Source organism: Carcharodon carcharias (genome assembly GCF_017639515.1).
Source record: "Carcharodon carcharias isolate sCarCar2 chromosome 38 unlocalized genomic scaffold, sCarCar2.pri SUPER_38_unloc_15, whole genome shotgun sequence".
In the NCBI taxonomy this organism is placed as follows: domain Eukaryota; kingdom Metazoa; phylum Chordata; class Chondrichthyes; order Lamniformes; family Lamnidae; genus Carcharodon; species Carcharodon carcharias.
The window spans coordinates 494,481-512,166 of record NW_024470781.1 but is presented as its reverse complement, the minus strand read 5'-3'; positions in this window follow the sequence as shown (position 1 = coordinate 512,166).

The window sequence follows — 17,686 nt, the reverse complement described above, 5'->3', positions numbered from 1 at the left end:
CTCAGGAACTTTGCCAAGGCAATTCACTCAGGAATTCCTCTTAGGAACTCCTTATATGAACTCTACTCAGGAAATTCTTTCAGGAATCACTCTCAGGAACCCCTCACAGCAATGGCCCAGTTACTATGTATTGGAGGGCGATGGCGTTTTGTAGTGCGGGGTGTTGGGGGTGAAACGAGTGGGGGTGAGATGGTTGTTGATGGGGTAGGGCTGCCAGGAATTTCCCATGACTTGATGGACAGGAGATTCCACCTGTTCCTTAGGGATTGATGGGCAGAGTCTGCCCTTCTTTCATACCCATGAGATTGTCTTTTGAGAGTGAAAGATCGGGTCTGATATTGTCAACAAATAGGATCGTGGGAGGCTGGTGTTCCAGACAAATGACTCCAACCAGCTGTCAATATCTAATCAATGATGTTGCTAGACTTTGCTAATGTCATGTCAATTACATCATTAAGTGCAGGACAAACAGATGGTGGTCATCACCTTGCATTGCGTACATGTAAGTAGAAAAAACACTATTTTAATTTAATTCGATAAGTTCTCTTTAAGGTTGTGCCTTTTGTTTCTGTGCCCATTGCAGAGGATGAGTTAGCCAACAAAATGAAAGAAAGTCAATAAATAGGGGAGAACTGGGGCACTGGTCGTGTGGGATAAGATTTGAGCGACTTAGCAAGTTGACATGACATTAGCAAAGTCTAGCAACATCATTGATTAGATATTGACAGCTGGTTGGAGTCATTTGTCTGGAACACCAGCCTCCCACGACCCAATTTGTTGACAATATCAGACCCGATATTTCACGCTCAAAAGACCATCTCATGGCTATTAAAGAAGGGCAGACTCTGTCCATCAATCCCTAAGGAAGAGTTAGAATCTCCTGTCCATATAGCCATGGGAAATTCCAAGCAGCCCTTCCGCCATCATCCACCATCTCACCCCCACTCGCTTCACCCGCAAACCCCTGCCCTAGAAAATGCCATGAAGAAAACCCCTGTTCCCGGTTAATGCTTCACAAGCCAGTTTGGAGCATGAGTACTACCCAGTGCCACGAACAATCGCAGGGACCCTTATAGACGGCCACCTTATTACATCTCTCTACGTTTTGGAAGCCCCAACACCCACGCTCCCACTCTTGAAAATGTGAACAATGGCAAAAACGGGTTCAGAAAGGTGTCCCATGGTTTTGATTTCCCAGCCCCCACACAGATGAAGTAGAATGGTAGGAATGATGGAGCAGATGCCAGCCCAGAGCTCCCTCAGCAATCCTGCATCATTCACTGGAAGATCAGGTTGAGGCGGATGGCATTCTCCTCAGGGTTGGCCGGGAACCTTGCCATGCAGGCCTCGTCGTACCAGCGCCACAGCCTCAGCAGGCCAGAGTTTTCCCTCATCCTTTTCGTCCTATTGAAGGCATTTTGCGGCTGTCCGCCACCCCCCCAGAACCTTCCAAGAGCAAAGCAAAAGCAAATAACAAAAAATAAATCAGTTAGTGCTCACCTGGCGGGATTGAGATCCTTTATCTCATCCGAGCAGAAAGAGCCTGGCAACCACACGGCCCCATTCAAATTAAACAATCTGGCCCCTGACACTCTGCCTAACGCAGTCTGAGCCCTGATCTCCTGAACCTCATATAACCTGACAGCATCAAGTGTCCTTTGTTCTCTTGACCCAGCTTAACCTCTACTCACTTGATTCGTTGCCTAACCTTGATTTCCCCTGACAATGTCTATCCCATGACCTCTACCTTAACCCTGAAACGTTGCCTGAACACTGACACTCTGCCTAAACCAGCCTGTCACCTGATGCTCATATAACCTGGCACCTCACAGTGACCTCTGTTCTTTTAACTCAGTCTGTCCTGAGCTCCCTTGATCCATTGCCTAACCCAGATTCCCCCTGGCCTCCTGTGTAACCCCTGGCTCCCTACATAATGCTTCACACTCGGCATAACCCCTGAGCATCTGTCTGAATCTCTATCTAAAAACTCACCTGCTGCCTAACCCCTGATTCTCTGCCTAACCAATGAGCCTCTGCCTGACCCTCTACCAAACACTTAACCTTTTGTCTAACCGCGAAAGTTTGTCTATCCCCTGACGCTCCAGCTAACCCCACTCATGTCTGCCTAATCCCTGACCTTCAGCCTAAACTTTGACCCTACCTCAACCTCTGTTTCAGCCCGACACTTGCCTAACGCCTGGACCTTTGCCTAACCTCAAGCCTTTGCCTAACCACTGACGTTTGGTCTAAACCTGACTCCGGGCCTAAGCCTTGACACTCACCTCCACCAATAAGGGTCTGTCTTTCCACTGGCCCTCTGTAAAACCCCTAACCATCTGCCTACCAAAGGGTCTCTGTCAACACCTGGTCCTCTGCCTAACCCCTGAACCTATGCCTAACCCTGACCCAGTCTGACACCTAATCCCCTCGACCTCATATAACTGTGACCTTCAAGCTATCCCAGCCTCAGCTCTGTTGCCGCTAGCGTGCATCACACTGTGATTCCCATGGACCTCTGTCTCACCCCTCACACTCTACTTGCCCTTCTGCTCCGACCTACTGTGTAGCCACAGATCCTCAGCCTATCTCCACCCCGGTCAACCACCCCACTTCTGGTCAATCCCATCGCCAATGCCACCTCAGACCCACTGACACCCTGCGGCTGACTCTTGTGCTCCCTTACCCCTGAAGCCCTCGGTTACTCACGTTATCCCATCCATGACCTTGGTCCCAATCCTCCAGATCCTTCTCCCTTCAGTTACCGAGTCGGTCATCCGAACGCAATATGCATCTTCTTTAGTTTGATCAAAGAGGAAATTCTGTGGTAGTGGAACGGCATCATTAGTGGGCATAGGTGTAAACAGGAAATGTGGGAAAGGGGAAACTGGGGAAAGGTGGGAATTTCGGGAAATGGTGTGGACATCATGTTGAAGAGCTTTGGAGGGATAAGGAGCTTGGAGACGAGATACTCACTTGCACGGAAAGAGCTGGTGGGAGGGTCAAGGATTTTTTTCAACAAGATGGCTGATGACGGGTCCCACTCCCTCTCCCCTGGGCCCTGGTTTCTCCAGCACCACCCTCACCCCCCACAACCTCACTGTCTCTCGCCAGCCCGACTCTCTTAATACTTGGAGATCATCGACCAGTTTATTAGGGCTGAATCCGTTTCTGGGTCCTTGCTGATGTATTTGTTGCTGAGGTGCTGTGTCACCTTATTAATACTTTATTGTCCCTCTGTCTCTGTAAGTTTCGATCCGTGAAGGCCACACCTGTCACTCAACCAATCACTGCCCTTGAGTATTGGGTACTGTGTTTTGAGATTTTTCACGCCCAGTTAAGCATAAATTATGAGTTGTGGAAGATCATCAGGTAGTGTTGAACAGTGTTGAGCTAATCCCTGTTAACAATAATTAGAATCAGTTCCCCCACAACCACCCCCCCCTCCACGCTACCGAACACCACCCACCCCCACCCCCACCCCCCACCACACCCTACCCAGGACACCCACTCACTGTGCCACCAGAGGAATTGCGATGATATTAATAGGGAAATCCATTCCAAACTGTCATTCCAGACAGTCAGTGTGAACATCAGCACCGGCTCTATCAAAGGCCAGGAGCTCCACAGAGAGGCACAGAATGCACTCGGGTTATTCCCTGGATGAGAGGATCAAAATGTTCCTCTATGAGTTTCAAGAAGTTTACTATCAATTTTGTCGCTGCTGTTGCAGTTCCTGGAAAGTGTCTGCACCCAGCATTGTTTCTGTCAGACAGGGATTATATTATTGGTGTCCCTGTCATTGAATGTTTCACCTCTTCACTGTTAATGTTGTTCCTGGAAAGGCGCTGCATCCAGTAATGATTCTAAAAGCTACAATTTGCTGCATTACTCTCACACCTCTTTAATCTCTGCACTCAACTTCATTCCATCGTCCTATGCCACAGATAGGCATTGCCTGCCATTTGTGTGATGCCAATGTTGTCGCCCCTCAACAGCATCATCCTGAATATTGCCTGTGCAGTGCTGTGTGTACAGATGTTCCACTTCGGGTTTACAGGAGTGACGAATAGAGCTGTGAAATGTACAATGCTCAATGAACACCGATACTCCTGTCCTTAAGTTGGAGGGAAAGCCATTGCTGGAACAGTTGAAGATAGCTTGGACCATGACTCTAAACCGGCATACTCCTTGAGGTCAGCTACTTAGCCTCAAACAACCTAAAGCACTTACCATTCTCCGGACTGCTGTCCCACAGAGGCTCAAATGTGGCCCGAAGTCAAGAACAGGAACTCCCATTCTTTTTTCTTTAATTGATTATTTCTGGCCGGTTAAGCCACTGGCTGCAATGACGCCCGCCGGCCACTGGTCTTAGCTGAATACACAATGAGACTCGGTGCTCAGGTTTGACCTGTGCAATTGCCGCCTGCTTTCACGGCCAGTCACACATTCCATCACGTTGTTGATGAAAGAGATCAATCCCGTTCTTCACTTCTTTGTGTGTGTTTGTGTGTCTGTGTGTGAGTGTGTGTGTGAGTGCGTGTCTGTGTGTATGTGTGTGTGTGTGTGTCTGTGTGTGTGAGTATGTGTGTGAGTGCGTGTCTGTGTGTGTGTGTCTGTGTGTGTGTGTGTGTGTGTGTGCTTGTGTGTGTGTACAGGACATACCAGGCCAGTTGACCACATCTGCCAGTTGGTGTCTGTCATTTAGTTGTCCTGCAGCAGCTTGGCTGGAGCTGTGGCTAATTCTGGGGCACAAGTCCTCAGTTATCTGTGGCAGAGATGCAGTCAGCCTTGCGGCTTTTGCTGCACCCAGTGACCTCACATCTCCCCTGATTTCACCGATGTGAATCGAAGTAGCTTCAGTTTGGCATCCGTGATTCAGGGCAATTGAAGAGGCCGGGATGGATCAACCACTCGGTCGTTCTGTCCGAATATGGTTGCAAATCTTGAAGATGGTTATTTTGTGCTGACATGCTGTGGGCTCAGATCATTGAGCATGTGGAAGTCTGCAGACCCTCTTCCTCTGGTCAGTTATTTTTTTTATAATGAACGCAACATTTGATGCTGCACAAACGCAGACCTTTAATCTGACCAGTTGATTGAGGGTTGCCTTAGTTCTTCCAGTGGCATTGGATCCCTCTGTTTGTGTTCAGAAAATATTAAGGTAGATCTGCCACATTCGTAACTCATTTTGACTTGCAACTTGTGCTGAATAAAAACCCCATCGCTGATAATATTAAACATATAGTGTTCAATAATATTTAAAGACAACACATTTGTCCAGAGGATAGTGGTGTGATGGACACAAGAGTTTGAAGACATAATTGGGCACAGCAAGGCATTTGTAATATTCAACCATATTCTGTTAAGCTGGCAACTCGTTCCTGCCTGCAGAATAATTTATCTGGTTATCTCCCTTCCTCGCAGCTAACATACTGACGATATTGAACATTTCTCGAGGAAAGTGTGTCCTCTCGAAATGTGTCACTTACTACCTTGTGGCCTGCAAAGGTCGTCTTCATCGATCTGATATTGAGGGACCTTCCAATTCGTTATACTAACGAGTTTATATCTCTTATTTCAATGCCTGTTGGAATTTCCATACTGTTCTGCTTTCTGCAGTCACAGGCTGTTCTATCTGGTTCAGTGTCATTTTACTTTCGATTGATTTGTGACTATTTATAACATTAAGCTGAGAACGAAACATTGCACAGAGAAAACTGCACATGTGGTTCTGGGTGCAGTCAGTTTGTTCAGCTGTTTGAAGAATGTGTTCTGGTATTTTATGTAAACCACTAAGTATTGGAAGATTAATTTCCCCTGGTATTGAGTTGTGAGCGTGGATGCTCAGAATTCATGGGCATGGGCAGCAATAGAGATGCTTCATTACATTGTAACGCCAGGTGTCCCATTTTTCCCCATTCCAGTGCTCAATGTTTTAACGGTCAGGCATATTTTAGTGAGCAGCAGATCCCGAAGGATTCTCCGGGCTCACAACAATGGGGAGAGTCCCAGACACCCACAGATGGAGAATGGAAGGAAATCCATCATTATACTGCTCGTTAACTTGGTCAATTTCATTCTGTTATGGACTGTTTTCACGATGTTTTCCCTCTCATGGCGATTGGTAGTTTTCTGCTACAGTTCTATAAATCCACCCATTTATATTAGGGAAATAGGCTACATGCTGCAGCTCCTGAACTGCTGCACAAACACAGGTTTCTATGCAGTGACCCAGGCTAAGTTCAGAGAGCAGCTGAAATGTCCCTTCACTACTATTCAAAAAATCATTCAATGCAAAGCTGAGCACTCTCACTCCTTACAATCTTCCTGACCCCCACTCTCCACAGCAGGTCCACTGATCGAGGCGAATTATCAGACTCTTCATGACACAAGTGAGCCATTCTCAGCCACTGTCAGATATTAACTGTGAACTGGGAAATCACTCTGGCTACCGTCTGGATTAGATGATGGGCTTTTGGAAAGTGTTGGGTGGGATTATTCAACCTGGATCCCCTGTATGAGAAGCCAATATATCAGCATCTCTCACAAAGTACCAAGTGACTGCCCCCCTTGGGCATTTTCCAGCCCAAGAGGGTCTGATATGACACTTTCCAGTCTGGAAGGGATATTCTACAAAAACTCTTCACACAATATCATCAATGAAATATCATACTGAATGGAGCCGGATGTAATGAGCGAGAGGAGTGGGAGGCAGTGACTGAGTGGAACTAGAGGCAATGGCTGAGGGTTTTAGGATGTACTGAGTGAGGCAATTGGTATGCCATGACTGAGGGATGCGTGATGCAGTGACTGAGGGAAGTGGGATTCCGTGACTGAGGGGAATTGCTTGTAGTGACAGAGGCAATTGGGATGTAATGGCTGTGGGGAGTGGGATGTCATGACTGGGATGGTTGGGATCTCGTGATTGAAGAGTGGGATGTAGTCACTGAGGAGAGTGGGATGTCGTGATTCAGGTGGTTGGGATCTCGAGACAGAGGAGAGTGGGTTGCCGTGTCTGAGGGGAGTGAGGTGTAGTGACTGAGAGGAGTGGGATGCTGCGACGGAGGGGAGTGGGAGGTTAGACTGAGAGGACTTAGAATTAGTGCCGGGGTTGCAGTCAGCAGTGGCAGAGCAGAGTGACGTTGGTGGGTTTCAGACTTCATAAATATTTACGTGAATCATCTTCTAAACTTTCCTATCAATTAAATGATCTATTGAGGTGAACTGCGCTCTGCAAACCTCCAGGTCTCCACTGTTAATGCAGACGCCCGTTTAACTGACTATTTCTAGGTCAGCACAAGGCTCTTGTTGCAAAATTGCTTTCACTTTAAAATTAAACTTGAATCAGATTTATCATTCGAAGTCTCACTTTGAACCAAGTTCAAAATTAACAAACATGCTCACCCTGTCTCTGTATCACTCAGGCCAATGCCTCTTCTCACTGGCGGTGTGTCCATTACTGGCTGCGAATTTTAAATATCCCTCTCTTATATTGAGCTGTTATGAGTAATTCTGCTTCTCAGCTTCTTGCTACTGTCATCTAAAACTATTCAGGCAACGGTGATTGACAGCCGCATTTGGGGTTTCAACCAGCACTTAATGTGAGTAACACATTCATTTATTATCACAGACGTGGAGGCGTCAAACAACGAGGATCCGAGGAACAATGTAGTCAAAAATGCGCTCAGCATTCATCCGGTGTCAGATTGGGATCATCAGACACAGGTGCTTGACTTTTGAACTCAATTTGTGGATGACATTCTCCCAATACAACTCCATCACGGAGATTTATTCATTTTGTCAGCGAGGGGGGTGGACAGAGTCTCCCTCAACCTCACTCCTCCCCTCCAAACCACCTCTGTACCCAGTTCTCACTCCCACCTCTAACCCTGCCCAGGGTCTTTGTGTGGGTGTGTCTGAAGCCTTGTCCTCCCGATGTTCCACCGGTCCTGGAACTCAGCAAATTGGATTGTGACCAGATGAATGCAGAAGTCCAATTGATATATGTCGGGAAGAACAAACTGGACACTACGGAGGAAAAAGAAGCCCATCTCCGCCAGTTGAGGGGGTTCATCCTGCCCTCATCCTTGCGCTCAGGGCATCAATAACCCGAGTTGGCATTATTTAACATTCCATTGATTGGTCATTTCTGGTTGACATTGAGACGAGTGCAGGGATAAGAAATCTCTTCCTTACTCTCTGATAGGGGTTTGATTGAACAGATGGTGGGACTGAATTCCCCAGACGCTGAATGGGCAGAGAGTGATCTGGTGTGGAGGGGATAGGGAATGTTCGCGTGTAGAGGGGTGGTCACGTTTCCCCCTCGTGTTCAGGGAAAGATCTTCCCTCGTGCTAAGGGGCCCATCCATGTTTCCTGAGGTCGCTTGACAGTTGCTCAGTAACAGTGTTCCCATTATCACCAACCTGACTCCTCACCTGTCCATTCCCAGGTACATGAAATGCTGAAAAACTATCTTCCCTGCAAGGAGCTGGTGCCAAAATTACAAGATAATCCCGACGAGGAGAAGAAGAAATATCCATGAAGATCCCGGATTTTTTGGCGAGTGGTTTCCAACCAGAAATCTGGAATGACGAATACTCTCGAAAAGCATGAGTCTGTGGGCTCACTGGTGGTGCTGCGTGGGTTGGGATGTTGTGTTTTTGAGTTATTATGCAATTTTGGTTTTATGGCGGCCATGAGTTTGAATCATCATCTGCAATTGCTCTTGATATTAATTGAGAAGAATTGTTTCGTGATTTAAGGCCAGAAGATGTAGGAGCAGAAGTAGGCCCTTCGGCCAATCGACTCCGTTCGACCCTTCAATGAGATCTTGGCTGACCAGATAATCCCCAACTCTACTGTCTTTTCCTCATACCCCTTGATTCCCATATTGATTAAAAATCAGTCTATCTCAGCCTGTAAAATGCTTCACGACCTTTCCTTTAGAAAACTCGCTGGTAAAGAATTCCACAGATTGACTACCCAATGAGAGAAGAAATTCCTCTCATCTCTATGTTAAATTCCCATTTCTCTGCCCTTACTCTGAGATTATGCCCTCTGGTCCTTGAGTCTGCCACAAGGGGAAACAGCCTCTCAGCATCCATCCTGTCAAACTCCACAACAATTTTCTATGTTTCAGTAAAGTCACATTTCAAAAGTCTAAACTCCAATGAGTCCAGGCCCAATTTAGTCGACCTCTCCTCGTAAGAAAATCCCTCCATCATTGGGATCAACCTAGTTAACTTTCTCTGGACTCCCTCCAATGCCAATATATCTTTCCTTAGATAAGGAGACGAAAACTGTTCACAATATTCTTGGTGTGGTCTAACGTGTGCCTTGTACGGTTAAGGGAATAATACGTCTGAAAGGTTGGGTTGTGCAACTGCTAGTTAGCGATTATATATTTTCCTTCCTTTAGAACGGGCTGGATCACAAGAGAAGCTTTTGAGAGAGGATTCACTGGGCTGATTCCTGGGTGAAGAGGGCAGCCTTATCGAGTACAGGTTGGCCATGTTCTGCCTGTGCCCATTAGAGTTTAGAAGAAGGAGAAGCGACCTGAATGAATCAAAAATACTGAAAGGATGTTTCCCCCTCCTTGGGGGTGGGGGAATCTAGAACACGAGATGAAGGGGTCACGGTTTCGGAATAAGGGATCTCCCATTGAATACGGAGATGATGAGCAATTTATTCTCTCACAGGGTCGTCAGCCTGCGGAATTTTCTTTCCCACCCCCCAGTCCACAGGCCAGGATAGGGCGGTTCAGTGCTGCGTTAGACATTTTTATGATCCACAAGGGGTTCCAATGTTATTTGCTTGGGGTGGGGGCCGAAACAGGGGAGAGGAGGTGATGTCACAAGCAGTTTAGCCATGACCTTGTCGAAAGGCAGAACAGGCTCGAGGGGCCGAATGGCCTAATCTTGCTCCTCACTCCCATGTCCGTACAATCTGATTGAATTCTATTCTGAACTGGTGACTAACCCGTTTCAAATCTCAACCAATTTTTGGCAGCGTTTTCTCTGAAGCTTTGCCACTCGCGTTTTCTTCATTGGTGAATATTTACTGAATAAATCGGTGACATCCGGCACCCAGCGTTCTGATCCGGCTGGGAGGTGATTATTATTATTAATAATAATAATAATGAAGAAGAAGCAATTTTCTTTGTCGTGTCTGGGGAGCGGAGCTGCGCATGTGCGCTGTGCTGTCCCGCCCAGAGTGCAGCGTGGTCCGTGTCACTGATAGAGGACGTTCCCAGCCGCTGTGGACTTTGGGAAAAGAAGCCGCCATTGTTCCAACAACAATTGAGACACTTGATTGTCGAGTGAAGGAGGAGGGAGGTAGAGGTTAACAGGTCACTTTCAATATGAATCAGGTCAACAAGGTAACGACACAACAATGGAGAGAGTCTACTGCAAATTTCCCCGGGTATAGAGGTAAAACGTAGAGATATATCAAACTGCAATGCGGTTCTGGTTTACCCACTCACCATTACTGTTCCATAACTCTGCTGGATGGTTTGCTATTCACAGACATACCTTTACTGAATCAGAGAATCACCCAAAACAGAAGAAGCACTTCGGCAGGTCGAGTCTTCACCGACATTTAAAAAACAGTTGACCCACCTACCCAATCCCATTTACCATCCCTTGGCCCATAGCCTTGAATGTTATGACATGCCAAGTGCTCATCCATGTACTTTTTAAATGGATCTGAGGCAACGCGCTGCCACGACCCTCCCAGGCACTGCATTCCAGACAATCACCTCCCTCTGGGTAAAAAAATATATTTTCCGCACATCCCCCCTAAACCTCCAGCCCCTCACCTGAAATGTGTGTCCCATCGTGACTGTCCCTTCAACTAAGGGCAGAGCTGCTCCCTATCCAATCTTTCCATGCCCCTCATAATCTTGAAAACCTCGATCTGTTCGCTCCTCAGTCTTCTCTGCTCCAACCAAGGTAACCCACGACTATCCAACCTTTCATCAGAACTAGCATGTTTCATCCCGGGCGGCATCCTGGTAAGTCTCCTCTGCATCGCCTCTAGATATGCCAATCTATATACACACAGCTTTGGCCTCACCAATGTTCTTTACAACTCCAACATGAACTCTGTACTTTATAATCTATGCATCGATTCATAAAGGCAGGTGTCCCAATTGCCTATTTCACCACCCCACTAACATGCCTTTCTGTCTTCAGGGATCTCTGGACATACACCCTGACCTCCTAGTGTCATGCCATTCATTGAATACTTCCATGTCAAATTACTCCTTCCAAATTGTATCACCTGACACTTTTCGGTGTCGAAATCCAACTGCCATTTATCTGCAAATGTGACCATCACCTCTACACCCGCCTGTCGTCCAAGACACAGAAACTCACTGTTATCGACCCGGCCAATCTTTCAGACCTTTGCACAAATACGGCAAGGATATAGTTGATAAACTAGCAGGACCAACGCAGTGCACAAACACATCGGGAATTTCATTAATAACTAGTGAGAGCAACCAGTCTGCAAATAGGCAAGGAATATAAATCATGACCTAACGAGTGCAACTCAGTGTCTGAATAGTTAGGGAATATAATTAATAAATTAGCGGGAGAAACGCATAGTGCAAATGGCAGAGGTATGCAATTAATAAATTAGAGAGAGAGAGAGAGCTACTCAGTGTTAAAATGAAGGGGAATGTAATTAATTCATTTGAGTGGGAGAGAGAGGAACACAGTATGAAAATAGAGCAGGAATACAATTCATGAATTATGGAGAGAGCCGCGCACTGTGTTGAAATTGGATCAATTCAATTAACGAATTAGAGAGAGAGAGTGAGGTCAACCCAGTGACCAAATAGAGGAGGAATGTAATTATTAAATTACAGAAAGAGAGATTGAGAGAGACCCAGTGTGAAAATTGAGGAGATATGCAATTATAAATTAGAGAGTGAGATTAAACAAGTGCGCAATTCCCGAATTGCAAATAGTACATTAGAAAATGAGATGGAAAGAGCAAGCAAGTGTGCACATAAAGGAGGTAAGTGATCAATAAATTAAGTCGAGGTAGATAGAGCATGCCTGTGCACAAATAGTGAAGGAATGGAATTGCGAAACGAACGAGAGCAAGCCTGTTTGCAAATAAGTTGGGAATGTAATTAGCAAGCTTGCGAGAGCAACCCAGTGTGCAAATAGGTAGGGAATGTAATGAATATACTAGCGAGAGCAACCCATGCTGCAAATAGGCAACAAATGTAATTAATAAACTAGCTAGTGGAACCTAGTATGCAAATAGACAGGGAATGCGTTTAATAAAATAGTGAAAGCAACCCAATGTACAAATAGGCAGCTAATCTAATTAATAAACTAGCGAAAGCAACCCAGTGTATACATAAGCAGAGCATGTAATTAATTAACTAGCGAGTTCAACTCAGTGTACAAATGGGCAGCAAATTTAATTAATAAATTATCGAGAGCAACCCATTGTGCAAATAGGGTGGGAATGTAATTAATGAATTAGCGAGAGCAACCCAGTGTGCAGATAGGCAGGGAATGAAATTAATAAAGTGGCGAGAGCCACCCGGTGTGCCAGTAGACAGTGAATGTAATTAATATATTATCGAAAGCAACCCAGTGTGCAAATAGGTTGGAATGTAATTAATTAACTAGCGAGAGCAACCCAGTGTGCAAATTGGGAAGGAATGTAATTAATAAACTAGCAAAAGTAACCCAGTGTGCAAACAGGGAGGAAATATAATTAATAATCTAGCGAGAGCAACCCAGTGTGTAAATAGGCAGGAAATGTATTTAATTAAACAGCGAGTGTAACCCATATTGCAAATAGGCATTGAATGTAACTAATTAACTAGCGAGAGGAATCCATGTTGCAAATAGGCAGTGAATGTAATTAATAAACTAGTGAGAGCAACCCATGCTGCAAATAGGCAGGGTATGTTATTAATAAACTAGCAAGAGCAACCCGGTGTGCAAGTATGCAGGGAATGTAATTAACAAACTAACGAGAGTAACCCGGTTGGCTGGTAGGCAGGGAATGTAATTAATAAACTAGCGATAGTAACCCAATATATATATATAAATAGGCTGGGAATCTAATTCATAAACTAGCGAGAGCAACCCATGCTGCAAATAGGCAGGGAATGTAATTAATAAACTAGTGACAGCAGCCCAGTTTGCAAACAGGCAGTGATTTTAATTACCAAATTAGGGAGAGCTACACAGGCCGCTCAGTTGTCTCAAACCGCTATCTAAAAAAGACTGAGAAGAATGACTGTGCTGAGCTTTTTAAAGAATATTTTCTAGTATTTCATGTTACCAGAATCTTAAATGCTGATGAATAACCCATGATTTTGTTTCGTAATATTAGAATTTCAGACAAAGACTAATAGAGACAAATTGGTCTGCAGCACAGGAAAGTCAGTCCACCGAGTCTGTGCCGGTCAAATAAGGATCTAACTAATCTAATCCCAATTTGCAGCAATAGGTCCATAGCCTTGTATGCCAAGTGCACATCCAAATGCTTCTTAAATGAAATGTCGCATTCTGCCCAGAACACCCTTTCAGGCAGAGAGTTCCAGATGCCCACGACCCTTTGGGTCAAATAATTCTTCCTCACATTCCCTCTAAACCTCCTGCCCCATACATTAAATCTATGCCCTCTGGTTAGTGGACCCCCCACCAACGGGAAAAGTTCCATCCCCTCTACCCTATCTCTGCCCCTCATATTTTTATACACATCTATAATGTTCCCTCTCAATCTCCTCTGCTCCAGCGAAACTAACGCCAGTTTATTAAACTCTCCTCATAATTAAAAATATCCAGGCCAGCCAACATCCTGGTAAAGCTCCTCTGCATCTGATCCAAACACATCCATCCTATCATGCGGATTCCAGACTGCACGCAATACACTAGATGTGACCTAACCAGCGTTTTATACAGTTCAGCATAACCTCCCTGCTCTTATATTCTATGCCTCGTCTAATGTATTTGTTTTTGTTTTCCATATCGCCAGTGATATCACTGATTAGCTCTGTCCATGTGCAGTTCATGCACCTACACTAATAAGGTTCCCTCTTGGTCTAGTTATTCAGAAAGTGTCCCTGCACATTGCCTTTTAAATCGGTCCCATCCTTCCTGAAGTTTGTTATCACACTTCCACTGGCCAGAGCACTCAGTCCCAGGGCAAGCGCTGCTCCTCCAGGCCTGGTCCAGGACTGTGTGATTTACACACGGGTCATTGAGTGCCCAGTCCGCGAATGAGAGAGCAAAGATGTTTCATGCTAATATAAAAATAGTTGACTATGCATAGCGACTTAATTGTAACCCCCAACGCACCATTGACGACAGTTTCCCTCCCTCCTGATGAAATAGTCGCTAATTCAAGCATGAACCTTTCCTCCTTATCTGAACGAGGTTTCCATGCGTCTCCCAGCTCATCCTCTCTCTCCAAGACCCAGCTCCCAGACAGTATTGACTATTCTAGATTAATCAGTCTCACACAGTTAAGAGAAAAAATAACCTCAGCGTCAACTCAACCTAACAGAAACGCTGCAAATATTCAGTGAGAGTTATCATGGAATTATCACTGAGAGTTATCACTGGCGATATGGAAAACAAAAAGAAATACATTCTCCTTTTTTAGATAGCGGTTTGATACAACTGAGCGGACTGCTCGGCCATTGCAGGCATGAAGATGTTGCTGTGGGGTCAGAACAGGGAAGGCCTGCAGCTTTTCTTACCAAAAGTGAACCACATGAAATGTTCTGACAATGCTGTACAGGTTCACGGTCAGACAGTTACTGTGACTGGCTTCATATTTCAGAGCACATCTGCCCATCCCAACTCCTTTGGGAACCTGACCGTGGTTCCTCTGCCTCTGGCACATCTCCTTCATCCCCATTTCCTCGGTGACCTGATCCAGTTCTCTCTGCCGAGGGGACCTGGCCCCCTCCCCAATGCATCTGGAGGTCACCCCGTACCCTCTTCATCAGGGATCTTACCCCGTCCTCTCTCCAACGGGGAACTGACATGGTCCCCTCTCCCTCTGGGACCTGACCTCGTCCGTGGTCCCTTCTGACCTGAACCCATCCCCTCTTCATCCAGGAACTTACCCCTTCCTCTCTCCAACGGGGATCTGACACCGTCCCCTCTCCCTCGGGACCTGACCCCATCCCCTCTCCCTCGGGGACCTGACCCCATCCCCTCTCCCTCGGGGACCTGACCCCTGTCCGCTCTCCCTTGTGACCTGACGCCGTCCCTTCTCCGTTAGGGACCTGGCCCCATCCCCTCTGCCTCCAGAGACTTGCCCTGTCCCCTCTCCCTCGGCGAACTGACTCCATCCCCACTCCCTTGGGGTCCAGTCCTTGTCCTCTGTCCCTCCAGTATCTGTGCACATTTCCTTTCTCATGGGAACCTGTCCCGTCCCTCTCTTTCGGGTACATTCTACTTGTCCCCTCTGCTTCTGCAAGATTTCTCCACTCCACCTGGGCCCTGTCCCCATCCCCTCTCCCTTGGAGCCCTCTCCCTGTCCACTGCCCCTCCGGGAACTCTCGCCGAATGCTCTCCCTTGTGGACCTCTCCCTGATCGTTCTCACTCGGATTTCCTTCCCTTCTCCCTGTCACTTTGGGAAATGAACATGCTGCCACCCGCCTTGATACCTACCCCTGTGCCCTCTCGACATCTGCTCAGCCCAGGAGGCCCCTGAATCTCCCGTGAATATCACTGTCTGTCCTGTCACCCGGGACACAATTCCTTGGGAACATTGGCCTGCCCCCTTCTCTCGGGGTCCTCTGCCTGCACCCTCCCCCTCGCTGACTTCTCCCAGATCCCTCTCCCTCGGGGTCCTCTGCAAGCCCTCTCTTCCTCGGAGAAATGCCTCCATCCCCTGCCCCTCGGGGAACTCTTCCCATCGCCACTCCCTTCTGGATCTCTCCCTGTTCCCTGTCCCTCTGGATCTCTCCCTGTTCCCTGTCCCTCTGGAATCTCTCCCCATTCCCTGTCCCTCGGGAATCTCTCCCTGTTCCCTGACCCTCAGTGATCTCTCCCCGTTCTGTCTCTCTTGGGGACCCATCGTCATCACCCCTCACTCAAGGATCTCCCCAACGGCCCACTCTCTCTTTGGGTACTGTCCCATCCCCTTTCCATCGTGGTACTTCCTCTGCCCGAAATCCTTCTGGTCCTGCCCCCTGAACCCTCTCCTTCGTGGTCATGTCTCTGTACCCTCTCCAATGGGGATCACTCCACATCCACTCTCGCTCAGGGACCACACCCCATCCTCTCACACTCAGGGATCTCTCACCATCCCCTCACCTTCGGGGATATCACACCGGCCCCTCACTCACAGAGAACTCTCTCCACCATCTCCAAATTGGGTCTCTCTCTGTAACCTCTCCCTCGGAGGTCCACCCATGCTCCTGCTTCCTTTGGGACATTTCGCCACATGAGCTCCCATTGGAAATTCCCCCTGTGCTATTTCACCATCCCCTCAGCTCAAGGGGCCCTGCGGTCTCCCTTAAGGTTAACTCGCTGACCCCTCTCACTGTGCCCTCTCCCAATCCTCTCACTCCATTTACATGTCACTATCAAATGAGCACCACACCCTGTCCCCTCTCCCAAGGGAGGAGCAATATTACCCCCTACCTCGGATCATCGCCCTGCCTCCTCTCACTAGGGGACCTGTCCCCAACACACTGTTACACGGGGAACCTACCCCTCCCCACCCACCATGCTCGGTGACCGCTCCCTGCTTTCTATCCCTCTGGTTTCCCCTAATCACCATTCTTCATTGAGGGCCTCTCCCCGCACCCTGTCCCTCAGGGAACAGTCACCTCCCTCCCTCATTGTCCCGGTCCCCATCCCCTCTCCCACGGGGAAAAGACCCTTTCCATTCTGGCTCACAGATATTAGACGCACCCCTCTCCTATGAGGGCCAGTCAACCTCCCCTCTCCCTTGTTGCCCTGAACCCTCCCATGTCCCTCAGGTAATTGTCCCCATCCCCTCACACTCAGGGACATGTCCAGCCCTCTATCCCTCGGTGACCAGTTCCCGTCCCCTCGCCCTCGCGGACCTCTCCACAGCCACTCGCCCACGGGCAGCTCAACGCATACCATCACATTCTTTCCTCTCACTGTCCCTTCTCCCTCGAGGACCAATTCCATTCCCTCGCTAAACAGTTCCTCTTTCCGTCACCTCACCCTCAGTGTCCAGTCACCATTTCCACTCCCTTGGGGTCCAGTCCTGTATCCTGTCTACATCCAGGCCCAGTCCTCATGCCCTTTCTCTCCGGGACCTGCATTGCCTCTCTCTTTTGGCGATCTGCACCGTTAAGTTTTTTCAGAGACCTCTCCCTAACCCCCCTCCCTCCGTGACCTCTTTCTGAACACTCTGCCCCAGAACATTCACCCCATCCCCTCTCTACCCGAGTCCTCTACCTGCTCCCTCTTTCTCCTCCGGGAATTCTCCTCGATGGTGCACCCTTGTCCACCACTCCAAGTTAATTTTCCCTCCGAATTCCTTCTCTTCTCCCAATCCCTTTGGGAAATCACCATGTTACCTGTCGCGTTGAGACCTCTCCCTGTGACCCCTCACCATCCGCTGAGCCCAAGGGGCACCTGACACACCCTTGAGTGTCACTCTCTATACCCTCTCACTGTACCCTCTCCCCCGGAGACAACGCTCTGCCT